This window comes from Aotus nancymaae, unplaced genomic scaffold (genome assembly GCF_030222135.1).
Source record: "Aotus nancymaae isolate 86718 unplaced genomic scaffold, 86718_ANA_hifiasm-v0.15.2.pri h1tg000003l, whole genome shotgun sequence".
NCBI lineage: Eukaryota > Metazoa > Chordata > Mammalia > Primates > Aotidae > Aotus > Aotus nancymaae.
In genome coordinates this window covers 57644041-57658353 of record NW_026988414.1, presented here as the reverse complement: position 1 = coordinate 57658353, position 14313 = coordinate 57644041, and the positions used below count along the sequence as shown (strand labels likewise).

General features: G+C 36.8%; 1 pseudogene; it reads right to left on the bottom strand.

The window, feature by feature from the left end:
* Nucleotides 1–1444: 1444 nt before the first annotated feature.
* On the bottom strand, nt 1445–12919 carry LOC105718043 (large ribosomal subunit protein uL3-like; annotated as a pseudogene).
* Nucleotides 12920–14313: the final 1394 nt, after the last annotated feature.

Genomic DNA, 14313 nt, shown 5'->3' with positions numbered 1-14313 from the left:
ACAGAGGTGAGGAGAGTTAGGGCCTTGCTCTGGATTAGGCTTTGGTTTAAGGGAATGTTGTGGCTGGTTTGATCTTCTACCCAGACCACTACAACTCTCCCCATATCAGCAATCAAACTGTTTTGCTTTCTTATCATCCATGTGTTCAGTAGCATTTTTTATTTCCTTCAAGAATTTTTCCTTAGCATTAACCATTTGGCTAACTTTTTGGCACAAAAGCCCTAGCTTTCTGCCTGTCTCAGCTTTCAACATGTCTTCCTCACTAAGCTTGAACATTTTTCGCTTTTGATTTAAAGTGTGAGAGATGTGAATCTCCCTTTCATTTGAACACTTTGGGACCATAGTTGGGCTATTAATTGGCCTAATTTCAATATTTTATGTCATAGGAAATATGAAAACCCAGGGAAAGCGAGAAAGATGGAGAGCTGCCAGTCAGTGGAGCAGTCAGAACAGACACATTTATCAATTAAATTGTCCATCTTATATGGGTGTGGTTTGTGGTACCCCAAAAGAATTATAGTAGTAACATCATAGATCACTATAACAGATATAATAATGATAATAAATTTGAAATACTGCAAGGCTCATCCAGATATGACACAGAGACATGAAGTGAGCTCATACTACTGGCAAAATGGCACCAGTAGACTTGCTTGACACGGGGTTATCACAAACTTCAATTTGTAAAAAGTGCAATATCTGCAAAGTATAACAAAGTGAAGGGCAATAAAACAAGGTGGCTGTATATCGAATCTGCTTTGAATTTTTATCTCTTAGTTTTTAAGGAGAAAACATTGACAAAAATTAAGGCCACATGACTAGATAGCATAAGAGAATGTAGGGTGGAGAATTAGGGGTGTGAGCAACCAGGGCCTAGGTTTGCCCACCTTCAAATGCATATTGCAGTTCTAGATATAGGGAGTGGTTTGTTATAATTTTAGAGTATTTTTATGTTTTATGTTTTGTCTTATAAAATGGAAGTTATAAAGCACAAAGTAAAATGAATGACATCAACCAACCTTATGACTCAGAGTTTTTGTTTTGTTTTTCGGTGAAAAAATACTTCTGTTGAGAACCTACTGGCTGCACCATCTGTTCCTGACTTTAAGATCCTTCTCCTCTGCTGTTCCATCTTTCCTGAGTGGTCCCATGAAGGCTTTCTTCTCCTCCAGGGTCTGGAAGCTGCCATGGCCAACTTGGAGGTGGTGTTAGTGTTCACCAGAGCCCACTGTTTGCTCTGTACCGGCAAAGACTTGCAGAGGATGAGCATTCACTTCTTGGTTCCCACCACATAGCCTTTCAGCATGACAAAGTCATTGGTCACTTCACTATGGCAGCCAAAGTCATCCAGAGGACTGAGGCTCTTGTCAGACAGATCATAATCAGTGGATGCATTGTTCTTAATCAGTTTGCCATCCTTGATAAGGAAGCTCTGGATGATCTTCTAGGTATTCTTGTTGATCTCCATACAGTGGAGATCTTTCTGCCTGGTGCACACTACAGAGAAGATAACATGGACAGGATGTTATGCCCCAGCACAGGCAACCTTGTGCAGCCCTCAGTGGGTCTCACAGAGCAGCTTGCTGGTGTGCCAATGACTGGTGACCCCTTTGCAGGCTTTGCCCTTGGTCACCCCAGTGACATTGATCATCACGTACTGCCCAAACACTTGGTTCGTAGGTACTTGCTGCTCTAGACTCTTCTGGGGCTAGTCTCATTTCTCAGTCATAGTGCTTCCATCCATCTGCATCTCCATCTGGTGCCTTATGGAGTGGAGGAAGCAGGCACATCTGGCTGCGAGCAATGATGCAGATGACTCGGCAGTACTTTTTCATGCTGTTGAAGTTCCTCTCCAGCTGCTTTTCACCATCCTCATCCTGCCATTTCTTGCAGTACTTGGTAAAGGCCTTCTCCTCAGATTTATGCCAGTTCTTATAGAAGTACCTCTTGCTCTAATCATGGATGTGTACAGCAAAGGTGGTCTTAAAGGTCTGGAGGCCTCAAGGAGTTTCCACATAGCCCACAATGCCTACCACCAGCATGGGGCTGGCATCTTCACAATGGCTCAGCTTCTATTTACCTCTTGTTCACCTTGGACCCTGGCCTACAGACTTCCCACACAATGTAGGTCATGCCAGCCTTGTAAACCAGGAACGCTATAAGGTGGACTGACTTGGAAGGGTAATCATTAGAGAAGCTCTTCACCTTCCCATGATGCTTGCTGCTGTGCTACCCGGGCAGGAAGCCCAGGGGCCCATGTCTGGGAGCAGAGAACTTCCTGTGAGATATGTTGTCATCAAATCCCGCCAGTACAGCAGGAGTTCTTAATAGCTTGAGTGGATTCTCCTTTCCCAGAGATGCATTATATAATTAGCACCAAATATTTAAAATAAAATGCTTCAATTATTGTTACAGTGTGTTTAAAGTAGTGAAAAATTAGAAATAATATAAATATCCAATAATACAAGTATGACTGTAAACTGTAATCCCTCATATAATGGAATAGCATGTGACCACTTTGAGGCAGACCTTTATTTACTGATATGTTCATAACAGTGAGTAAAAAATTCAGGATACAAATATATACACAAATGAAATGGACACTTTTTTCAATATATTTATAGGTATAAACTTGCATAAAATTTCTGGCAGGTTATATAGTAAATTATTTTCTCTGGGTGGTAGCTTTAGGATGATGAAACTTATTTCCCTTTTAATTCTTAGTAAAATATATTGTACTTTGTCAGGAATATTCGTTACTTCTGTGATTAAAAAAGGGGAGGATGAGGAGCACAATTATTTTTTAAGTAATTCAATATTTATCTGCAGCCTCTTCCTCCTGATGGCCACTGCTTTAAAATAAGCCAGTCTCAATTAAATAATCTGCAGGACTCTAATTTGGTCAGCAGCATTTCATTCTCTACCCTAAATATATCTTTGGAGTTTTATTAGATAAAATATTTATTAGATATTGTGAGAGGAAAAAGAAACAGTTCCTACCAAACATGAAGCCTAATCAAAATTTTGAATTTGTAATTATAGTTATTTGCAGGGAATCTGCTTTAAAAAAAAAAAAAAGCAATTTGCAAAAAGGTGGTAGTTTCTAATAGTCTATATAAGAAGGGAAGGGAAGAATTATGAGAGGGTGGGACTAAGCAGCTGTAGATGGATGCTGAATAAAGAGAAGAACGCCTCATCATTTTCATAGTTCTATTACCAAGAAATTGATACGGGCCAGGCATGGTGGCTCGTGCCTAGACTCTCAGCACTTTGGGAGACTGAGGCAGGAGGATCACTTGAGTCCATGAGTCCATGAGTCCAAGACCAGTCTGGGCAAACATACTGAGATCCTGTCTCTCTAAAATGTGTTTAAAATTAGCCAAGCATAGTAGTGCATGACTGTAGTCCTTGCTACTCAAGAAGCTGAGACAGGAGGATCACTTGAGCCCAGGAGATCAAGGCTACAGTGAGTTATGATTGCACCACTGCACTCAAGCCTGAACAGCAGAGCAAGACTCTATCTCAAAAAAAAAAAAAAAAAAAAAAGAATAACAAGTGGGACAGTTAAACATCACTAGTAATGCTTTCTCTCTCTGCTAGAATCCCTGTCATCTCCTCCCTGGTGAGTTGAAGGATGAGAACCCAGTTTAAGCAAGTAGTAGATGGAGATTGTCTTTGGCTTTAAATTCAGAGAAAGGGAAATGGGTGTTTGCCAGCAGCTTATAATGGTGTAGAAAACAAGTTAAGTCCCCAAATGTTCACCTAAGGGAATCTGATGACTTCCTTGGAGAAGGGCTTAACAAGACTGAATCTTTTACAGAGGGTCTGGTTTCAAGCCTATGTACATGGAAGGAGCTGGCAAAACAGCTGATCATGGCAGAGTAGGATTCCAAGTAGTCCAAAAGCACCCCACTGAGAAAGTGAGAGAACAGTGCACACTTCTTGGTTGGAATCTTGATTCTACCACTTAAATGGGCTACCTACAACAGTATGGCACAACACTGGCCCCCATTCTGGTGCCAGTCTGAAAATACATTATTACTGCACCAGAACAAATACAGAAAGTAAAAGTAAGTATTTAGAACCAGTTTGACTTTGCTGCTACATCCAAGACTGTGATCAGGCAGTAAATCTCCTTGAACAGTGTATAAACTAGCTGGGTTGTTGAAATTGCATGATGAATTACATGTGGTATGACATGTGACAACACCTGGCATTTTGTTAGTTAACTGAATGCCAAAAGCATATAAAAATTTGTGGAACAAAGCACGTCGTTACTTTTATAATTTGTTATTTTGTAACCACTTTAATTTTTAATCAAGCTTATTTTTAAATTTATGGTCAATCATTATTAGCTAAATCAGGGAAGTAATATTTACATTTTTAACCTTCATATATTAAAGTTAAAGTGATCTTCAGTGACATTTTGGGAGGAGAGTCAAAAACAATCCATTTTTTTCTGAAAACAGTAGTAGTAGTAAACTGAATAATGATAATAAAACTGATACTGAGAAAATGAAGACTAAAGGCTTAGTGCTTGTTTTACTCTAAAGTATGATTCCTATATTGAGTTATTTTGTGTGGCATAATTGATGGAGAAGTGGTAAGATCATAGTAAGGCATTTACAGGAGATGCGCTGGCTAGTAAAGCAATGAAACCAGCAAACCTTAAGCAGCATTTATATATGAAAAATGAGAACATTCAAAACCAAGCAATTATGTTTAAATATAGCCACCTAAAATGTAATAATCGCTATCAAAATAAAAATCTGTCTCGAAAATTAGGGTTAGCTCAGGCAACATAATGGGTATAGATATCTAATTCTCAAAGGACAGATCATCCCTATATTGTCTAATTGTTTGCAAAGCATAGAAGATGGAAAACTTTTTCCAAATTGTGTCTAAAGCATAGAAAAACATGGAAAAAAATCTAATATAATAATCTTTATTTTAAAATATAAGGCCATTTGTGCAAATGTGTAAACAAATATTTGGAAGAACATACTCCAAATGGAGGTCAATGTCATTTGGTACATGAATGACAAAATCTTCAGTGTAAGAAAATCTAATCCAGCATTGTATGAAAACAACAGCCAAATAGGATTTTCATAGAAGTGTAAGGACAGTTCAACATCAGGAACTCCATTAGTATAATTCTACAAAATTAATAGATTAGAGGAGAACATTTTTTAATGATCTAAAAGATGGCTAAAAATTATTTTAGAAAAAGATAAATGTTCAAAGTTTTAAGAAGAAAAGATACATAATTAAAACCATACTATAATAAAAGCTTACACAATTAATTAAATAGAATAGAGAGTTTCAGAGATAGAATTATGTGTAAATGGAAATTTAATATACAAAATGCTAGATTCCACAACCATGGAAAGCACTAAATTAGTTTAAAAACCATTTTGAAACAATTTCCTATCAATTTTGGAAAAAAATAAGTTAAACTTTTAATTCCTATCATATCTCCAAATAAATTCCAGATTACTAAAAAAAAACCCTTCGTATATAAAACAAAACAATAAAAATATTGGAAAAGCATACTGGAAAACAGAATTCACAAAAAAAGAACAAAAAGAATGAAAAATTAAACTTCTATGACAAATGATATTACTAATAAATTGAAACACATAATAGGTCAAAAAATATTCACAACATATATAAAAGACAAAAAATAAAGACTCAAAAACTGTAAAGAGATTTTAACAAATCAGTAAGAAGCAGACAAATCATCCAACAGAAAACAGATGAAGGATATAAACAGGCAATTCACAGAAGCAGAAATACAAGAACATATAGAAAGCATGTGTAAAATTTTGTTTCACTTCATTGTTAACCAGGGAGTTATTTTCTCTCATTAAATGAGCCAAAATTAAATTTTGAGAATGTGCACTGTTGTGAGGGTGTGGGAGAAAAAGATATTTCATGTTTCATTGATGGGAGTGCAATTTGGAAAACCTAAACTCTGCCTTTGGAAGATAATTTGGCAATATTTATCTAATTACATGTAATAAATATTTGCTTGATCAATTACATTCTTAGAAATCTATCTTGCAAAAATACTCTCACATAATTACACAAACCTTAAAAAATCTAATTGTCCATCTATTAGTCAAAACATCTTTAATAACATTAATAGTTTATTTTATGGAATAATATGCAACAATTAAGAATAATCAAATATGTTGTATTTACTTCTCTTAAAGGATCTGTAAAGCATGTTCTTATGTTAACCAGCACAATAAGACAAGTTGCAGAACACGAGAACAGTATTACTTTTGTGGAAAAGAAAACACCTAAATACTTAGATAAATATGTGGGAGAAAGAAAAGATCTAGAAAGATGCACTCCAAATTTTTCTCCAAGAACGGGGAAGTTGAATGAGAAAGGATGAAGGAAACTTCTACTTTTTATATATTCTGCCTACTTTAGTTTGCTTATTTGAGGAATATATTTTTGAATTATTTGTACAACTTGAAGTTCTTGAACACACAGGGGAGTATCAGGTATACAGAGCAAGCATATACGAACATTAAAAGGAGAAAAGCATCGCAGCCACCTTTTGTTTGTTTGTTTGAGATGGAGTCTCGCTCTATTGCCAGGCTGGAGTGCAGTGGCACGATCTTGGCTCACTGCAACCTACACATCCCTGGTTCAAGTGATTCTCCTGGGACTACAGGCTGGGTAGCTGGGTAGTTAAAGTCCATGCCACCACACCCAGCTAATTGTTTGTATTTTTAGTAGAGACGGGGTTTCACCATGTTGGCGAGGACAATCACAACCTACTGACCTCGTGATCCACCCGCCTTGGCCTCCCAAAGTGCTGGGATTACAGGCATGAGCCACCGCGCCCGGCCACAGCCACCTTTTGACATGTTGCATATCTCATTGGCAGAGTTCGGATATTGGAACGCAGTAACTGGTGAACAGAAAACAGTTATTCCATTCTTGCCTCTAGTTCCTTCTTATTGGCACCAGTCACATTTGCAAACTTCTTTAGAGTTTACTTTATAAAGTACTTCAATAATAATAACATTTTGTGTCTGTAAAATACAAATTAATTTCTTATTTCTTATTGTATTTGATCAGGAAAATTGAGCAAATATTATTATACACCAGTCTTCTAGGGAAGGAGGTAGGATTCGGTGAATTGTCTAAAATTGCAGAGTGAGTATAGTCTTCATCCATGCCTTTTGGCATTGGTTTCATACTACTTCCATTGCTTTCATACAACATCAGAGTGAAGTTCCTTGAATCAAAATACTGTAGTTAATAGACTTCTATATTGTATAAGGTGAGTTGAACTTATATCTAACAGCAGGAGTATGCTTACTGATGAACAACAAATTCCTATTGAGCATTTCTACATGTAACATTGTCTGAAATTAGCAACAAAATGCCTGTTCATAGCCTCTATTAATGTTCTATTGGTTTATTTTCCTGTTTCTTATTGATTTGCAATATCTCTGGATACTTTACAGATCTTTATCCTTTGTCCTTTAGATATGTTGCAAATAGTTTTCTAATCTGTTACATGTATTTTAATTTGAACTCATTTGTAAGTAAAAAAGTTTAATTTTTATTGTTTTTATTCTTTTTCATGACATATAAAATATTTTCCAATATGCTTTATTAATTCTCTGGCAAAGCTAAGAAATCACATGACTTGCCCAGTATCACATGGCTAATTAAGAGCAGAATCAAGCTCAGAACCTAGCTCTCCTGAACCCTAAGCCAGTAAGCCCTCCACCACGGTATGTCTTACCTTCCTACAACATTCCTGCCACACAGTTTACCTTTATGTTTTGTATTTGAGGTATTGTGGGTACAGAATATATGACCAGAGAGGGATGACATTTGAAGTTTTAGTTTTTTGGGATTCCTCTCAACAGCATTGAAAATATAAGAGATTGTGACAAACTTTAGCACCATAGCATAGGTGAAAGGAATCCTAGGCCTGGAAAAGGCTTGAAGAAAACCAATTCCAGTGGATTTATCTCTTACATGAAGGAATAGAAGCCTAAGGAGGTAAAGAGATTTTTTCCACGTTCACTGCCAAAGTGTCATAGATAGATGCAAAATGCTGTTCTCCTCCCATTTTCCTGTTCTGTCTCATAGATTAGATTTCACCAAGCAAAGGAATTCCAGGAAAAGCTAAGAGACGAGTGGATACTCTCTTAAAAGTCTGGAAGGAAGAAAAATCCAAATTTGAAAAACTACAATAGAAGGATAAAAAAGCGAAACTATTAAATTGAAACTGGATCACAATCTCTATTTTATAATTGGAGATTAGTTCATTTATCTGAGTTTGAATCTGTAATCTAATACTTTTTTCCTACCTATTTTACATTTATTTTTCATTACTTTCTGGCTTTCTTTTGAATTAATTAACATTTTATTATTTCATTTTCCCCTTTATTAATAAGCTTTATTTGTTATTTTACCCTTTTAAAGCGGTTAAAAGATTATGCTATGTGCTCTAGACTTATAGGAATCTAGTATAAATTAGTATGTTATCTCATTCCAAACAATGGCTCTTTCAATAATTTTTTTTTTTTTTTTTTTTTAAGGAAAAGCCAGGGTCTCACTGTGCCAGTATAGTGATATGATCACGGTTCACTACAGCCTCAAACTCCTGGGCTCAAACAATACTCCTGCCTCAGCCTCCCAAGTAGGCGGAACCACAGGTATGCACCATCATGCCTGGCTGATTTTTGTATTTTTTGTATCAATGGGATTTTGTCATGATGCCCAGACTGGTCTTGAACTCCTGAGCTGAAGCAATCCACCCATGTTGACCTCCCAAAATGCTGGGACTACAGGCATGAACCACCATGCCTGGCCCAAACAGATGCTTTACTCAGAGCATCTCAGCATTCCTGCCTATGCCCCTCATATATAAGTGCATATATCAAGGAGAAAAATTTGCCTAGAAAACCAGGTTTATCTCCATTTTCCCTTTTTATTTTTTTACAGGATCTTAAACCCACAAATACTGGCTGCCTCAGTACAAGCTTAACAAGTTGAATAACTGAGATGTTCAATTATTATTGAAGCAGAACTCCTGTAGAAGAAATTAATGTTAAAGAAAAGCACTGTTGCTGTTTTGTACATGCCCCAAATACAAATTTCTTTTTATAGTTTTATTTTTTTAATACATTTTCATGAAACTACATATGATACAATTACATTGAACACAGATGCAAATGAGTCTATGTTTAAAAAGTGAAATCTGAAAAAGCTCTGTGGATTATACCAATGGGATCACCTGGTTTTGGCATTGTACTGTACTTATGCAAGGTGTCAACACTGGAGAAGGCAGAGTGAATGGTCCTTTATCCAAGTTACAAAGCCAGTGAAGTGGATACTTTATGTAATTCTTTACTAGATTCTTTTTTGCTTTGATAACAATAGAAAATGTTTGCTTTTTTAATAAAATTAGAGTATTAGAGAAATTGAAACATAGGAAGTAAGACTCACTTAAGTACCATAATCCAGAGGAAATTACCGTTAACAATATGATGCAGCTTTATCTGACTTTTCGAGGATAGTTGTAGTTTATTGAATAATTTTAAAAGTAACATTTCCTGATTCTGTTTTTGTGTTTTCAATAATGTGGGTTTTTTTTTTTTTTTTTTTAGTTTCTTTACAATAGCCTCAAGATGTATTTTAAATTTCAAATTCTCAGAACACATGACTCTTTTATTCATTTTCTAACATTTTAAAATCCCTATGTACTCAAATTCTTCCATATTTGTTAGTTATCTTTTAACAATCATTTATGATGATGATGATGATGATGATGATGATTGAGACAGAGACTCACTCTGTTGCCCAGGCTGGAGTACAGTGGCACAATCACGGCTTACTGCAACCTTTGTCTCCCAGTTTCATGCAATTCTCGTGCTTCAGCCTCCCGAGTAGCTGGGATTACAGAAGCGTGCCACCATGCCTGGCTAATGTTTGTATTTTTAGTAGAGATGAGGTTTCACCGTGTTGGCCAGGCTGGTCTCAAACTCTTGACCTCAAGTGATCCACCCGCCTCAGCCTCCCCAAGTGCTGGGATTACAGGCATGAGCCACGGCACCTAGTCACAATCATTTATTCTTAAGATGGTTTTCAACTACTATGTATAGAGGTTTAAAGCTGTCATTGCTGTTTTTCAGTTAGCACAATGAAATGTATATCATGTTATGATTTTTATGTTCCTAGTTCTGTGTGTACTCACGTCTTCTCTTATATTGTGACCAACAAATAGACAGTCTACGGAAAACCCATGGGAAAGTTTGTGTCTGTGCATTTCTTGGCAACTTCCAGTGAATATATACTTATTTCAAAATTGAAACAAAATATATCTTCCAAAAATTATCAAAAGAAACAGCATCTTTCAGAACTGCCACAGTTTTAGTCAAAATGCACCCTTCAAAACATAATAGAATAACATTTTGAACAATGCATCTAGATTACATTTGCTTTAACGTCTGGAGTATTCTCTACACAGATAAAAGGAAGAAATAATTTTCCTTTGCCTTATAAACTAGTCAAATTATGCCAGGGCCATAAGTAGACTATGGGCCCTTTAAGAAACATTTTTTAAAGACAAAGAGATTGGATGAAGTTCCCTGATTTCACAGATTGGTTGTTTGCAAGCATGCAAATTCAATTGGAGTAATTTCCTTTTGCCTGTTAGAGGAAAGTTACAGAGAAGCCCAGTATAATCTTCTGAATTTATGGTATCATCTGAGAAGGGATATTCTGTGACTATGAAAAGTTATAGTAGTTTGAGGCTATAAGGGTGGGGCAAATGGTATGTTTACCCTTTCTTTTGTGAATCAATTCCAGATGTGCCATTAGATTCTTTGAATGCTGAAGGAGAAAATATCAGTGCTAGAGAATGCACACTGGTAATCTCATTGAACTTTCTCTTTTTACAGAGGAAGAAACTGAGGCCTAGAAAGACAGATTGCCTGCCCAAGTCATACGTCAGGTAGGAAGAGAGTTGAGTCTGGCCCCAGATTTCCTTGTGTCTAACCCAATCATATTCCAGTTATTGGTTTTCACAGACAAAACTAATCAGTGTACAGGCAACTTTGGGATAACATCTCCTTTTATACTTCTGTGTGACATTTCAGCTCCTGTGCCATGTAGATGCCTGAATAACAGAAAATGATAAAACGGGAGTTTAAGAGAGCTGAGTTTGTGAGACACCAGAAAAGGTCCTAGAGTGTTTGATAAGAATGCAACCAGAGGCCTGGCACAGTGGCTCATACCTGTAATCCCAGAACTTTGGGGGACCAATGTTGGCAGATTGCTTGAGCCCAGGAGCTTGAGACCGGCCTAGGCAACATGGCAAAACCCTGTCTCTACCAAAAACACAAAAATTCTCCAAGCATGGTGACGCACACCTGTAGTCCCAAGTACTCAAGAGACTGATATGGGAGAATTGCTTGAGCCTGGGAGGGAGAGGTTGTAGCAAACTAATATCCTGCCTCTGCACTCCAGTCTATGTGACAGAGTAAGACCCTATCTAAAAAAAAAATAAAAATAAGTAAAAAGTAGAAAAGAAAAGAAAAAAAGAAACATTCTGATTAAATCACGTTGGGATTAGTCTCTTCTTAAAAGGGGTCTCCTCTAACATTTTACTCTTAATGCCTTTCTTAATAGAAAAAGAGTATTGAGTGTATCTAACACAGACTTGTTAAGCAAAGTTTTTACAAAAACTAAAATATCATTGAACCATTGTATCATTCTTCACATTTCAAATTAGACTAATTTGTCTTATCTTTTCTAAATATTAATAAGATATATCAATTCAAGGTTTGTTTGTTTTGGAACATTGGGGATGTTTCTTCAATCTGACTTATCTTGAATGACCACTTTACAAACAGCCATTTCTTTTTCTTTCCTCCCAGAGGTACTAGAGTCCAGCCAGAATTTCCTCACACAGCTCGGAAGGCATGTTTCACATTTCATGAAAAACATTGCTGGAGTCTCCGTCATGGTGAAATGGACAAGGATGTAGGCTGGAAGTCGTGGGGGAGAAGGAAAAGAAGGCAAAACCTCAACATACAGGACTATAATTCACTTCAGTTCAGATATAGATTGCCAACTGATCCTCACTCAGGATGTGAAATACAGATTACATCTGAAAAATTCTATTATTACATTGTTACATCTAAATAAGTAAATTATTAAAGTATTAATATGAAAAGCAAATATAGGAAAAATTCAATCTAAAGGCATATTTTGCAGTTCTACTTTGCTAAGAAGCAAACTACTTCTAACTCCCAATTTCCTCACTGTTTATTGGTGATAGTAAAAGCCTAGATCTTTCTGTAGGTCAATCAAGATAGTGCATATAAAAGAGCTATTGAACAGTAAGTAGACTGTTGTGAGTTTGTTGTATTGTTCTTGACGTTCATAGCAGCTTCTCATCTTGTAATTACAAAGTAGTTGCTTTAACACCATAGTACTTGTTAACATTCTCTCATTATTATTAATAAAACCTTCATTTCTGAACACAGCAGGGCAAAGAGAGAGAACAGCATAAGGCGATGGCCACAGCCATCCCTTAGAACACGTGTTATGCATATACAACCATTTAAGCATTCAGAATGTCCAAGGAGAAATGGAATATCTGGAATTAGCTTTTAAAAAGATGTGGAAGGGGGCTGAGAGCTCATAAATTTGTATTCATCTAGAATGATCCTGTTACTCTCAAAAGAAATCAACCTTTGGAGCTCACATGACATCAAGCACAAGAGGATTTAAAAATAATACTCAAGTCAATATACATCTAGGGAATGCTGAATGGTGTTACACAAGAAGTGCCATGGTGATTAAAGGAAAATCTGTGTTTAAAGCAGAAGCTCTGAAGAGCAATTACCTCCTTTTCAACAAAGGTCTTCATCTGCCCCACACCCAGGTACGTAAAGTGAAAGCAAATACAACTGAAAGAAAGCGGTGGCTCTCAAGTTAGAGAATTTTAGCTAACAAATGAAACAGTCAAATATTTGCAGAACATATTAGAGAGAAGCTGTATCAGTCAGGTCGGAACAGGAAAGGTTATTCTGTGATAACAAACAGCCCACAAAAATCTCAGCGTCTTTAAACGCACATCTATTTCTTGTTTAGGCAAAGTTTGCTGCGGATCTGGGAATCTCTTCAAGACAGGTAGCCCCTGTTCAGCCTACCACTCAGCTTCAATCTTTCAGTCCCTCCTCATCAATACATGCTCCCATGATCACTGTAGCAAAAGGAGGGCAAGCTGAAGGGTTCAACAATGGCAATACAATGCTCTGGCATTTAAATGTCACACGATTTTTCTACTCACACCTTACTGGCTAGAATTAGTCACATTGCCCCATGTGAGTATGAGGGAGTAGGCAGCAAAGTATAATCCCACCGTGTACCGGTGAGTCTCATTAAGCCTTTACCAGAGAAGCTCATCTTCTGTAGAAGATAACTGAAACGCTCTATACATAAAGTGTAAACTTTGAGCAGCTACACAAATAAAACTCCAACTTCTTATTTAATATGGGCCACGATGCGAGCACATATTCCAACACACAGTATGGAGAGAGAACATCAAGGGACACACAGATGTTAAATGTGGTCATCCAAATTACAGAAGACACCGGCAATCCTTCGTAGGATCTGCTGTAACTCTTACTTACTTTATGATACTTGTACATCTTCAATAAATTCTACTGAAGGGACATTGCAGAGTATTGTTTCTGTCGTTCTCTAAATATCCTTTTGGTTTGATTCATAAAGTCCAAATTAAAAAACTGTCTAGATGTTGATCTAAGTATCTTGATATTTAGATAATACCTATACTGCCAGATAGCTGGACTGGAATTACAACCAAGATGTTGGTATCCAGAAATAGCAAAACAAAGTACATAGCAGCCCTTATAGAATGGTACCCATTTCATATCATCAAACCTAGTTCTTCAAATCTCAAAGTGAATTAAATGTTAGCAGGAAATACACCAGTGCTTTTAAGCATTAGTCAAGAAAAGCTTTGTCTGATAAGTTTTCTTTCCTCCAGGGCTTACCCTGAAATAGGTGGCAATGTCATTTGCATTCTGAACACTCTGGGAACTTTTTCTTCTTGAATTTCCCTCCTGAGGCAACGCTCCAAAAAGAGCTTAAGGCAGGTTGAGGTTTTGATATTCCTGTGCTCTTGTGAGTGAACAAAGAAAACCCATGGAAGTGCTCGAAGGTCAGCATCCACCTAGATGTGTTCATTTGTTGCCATTTTAGGAACTAGCAAGGCTACTGTTATTTACTCTTGCTATT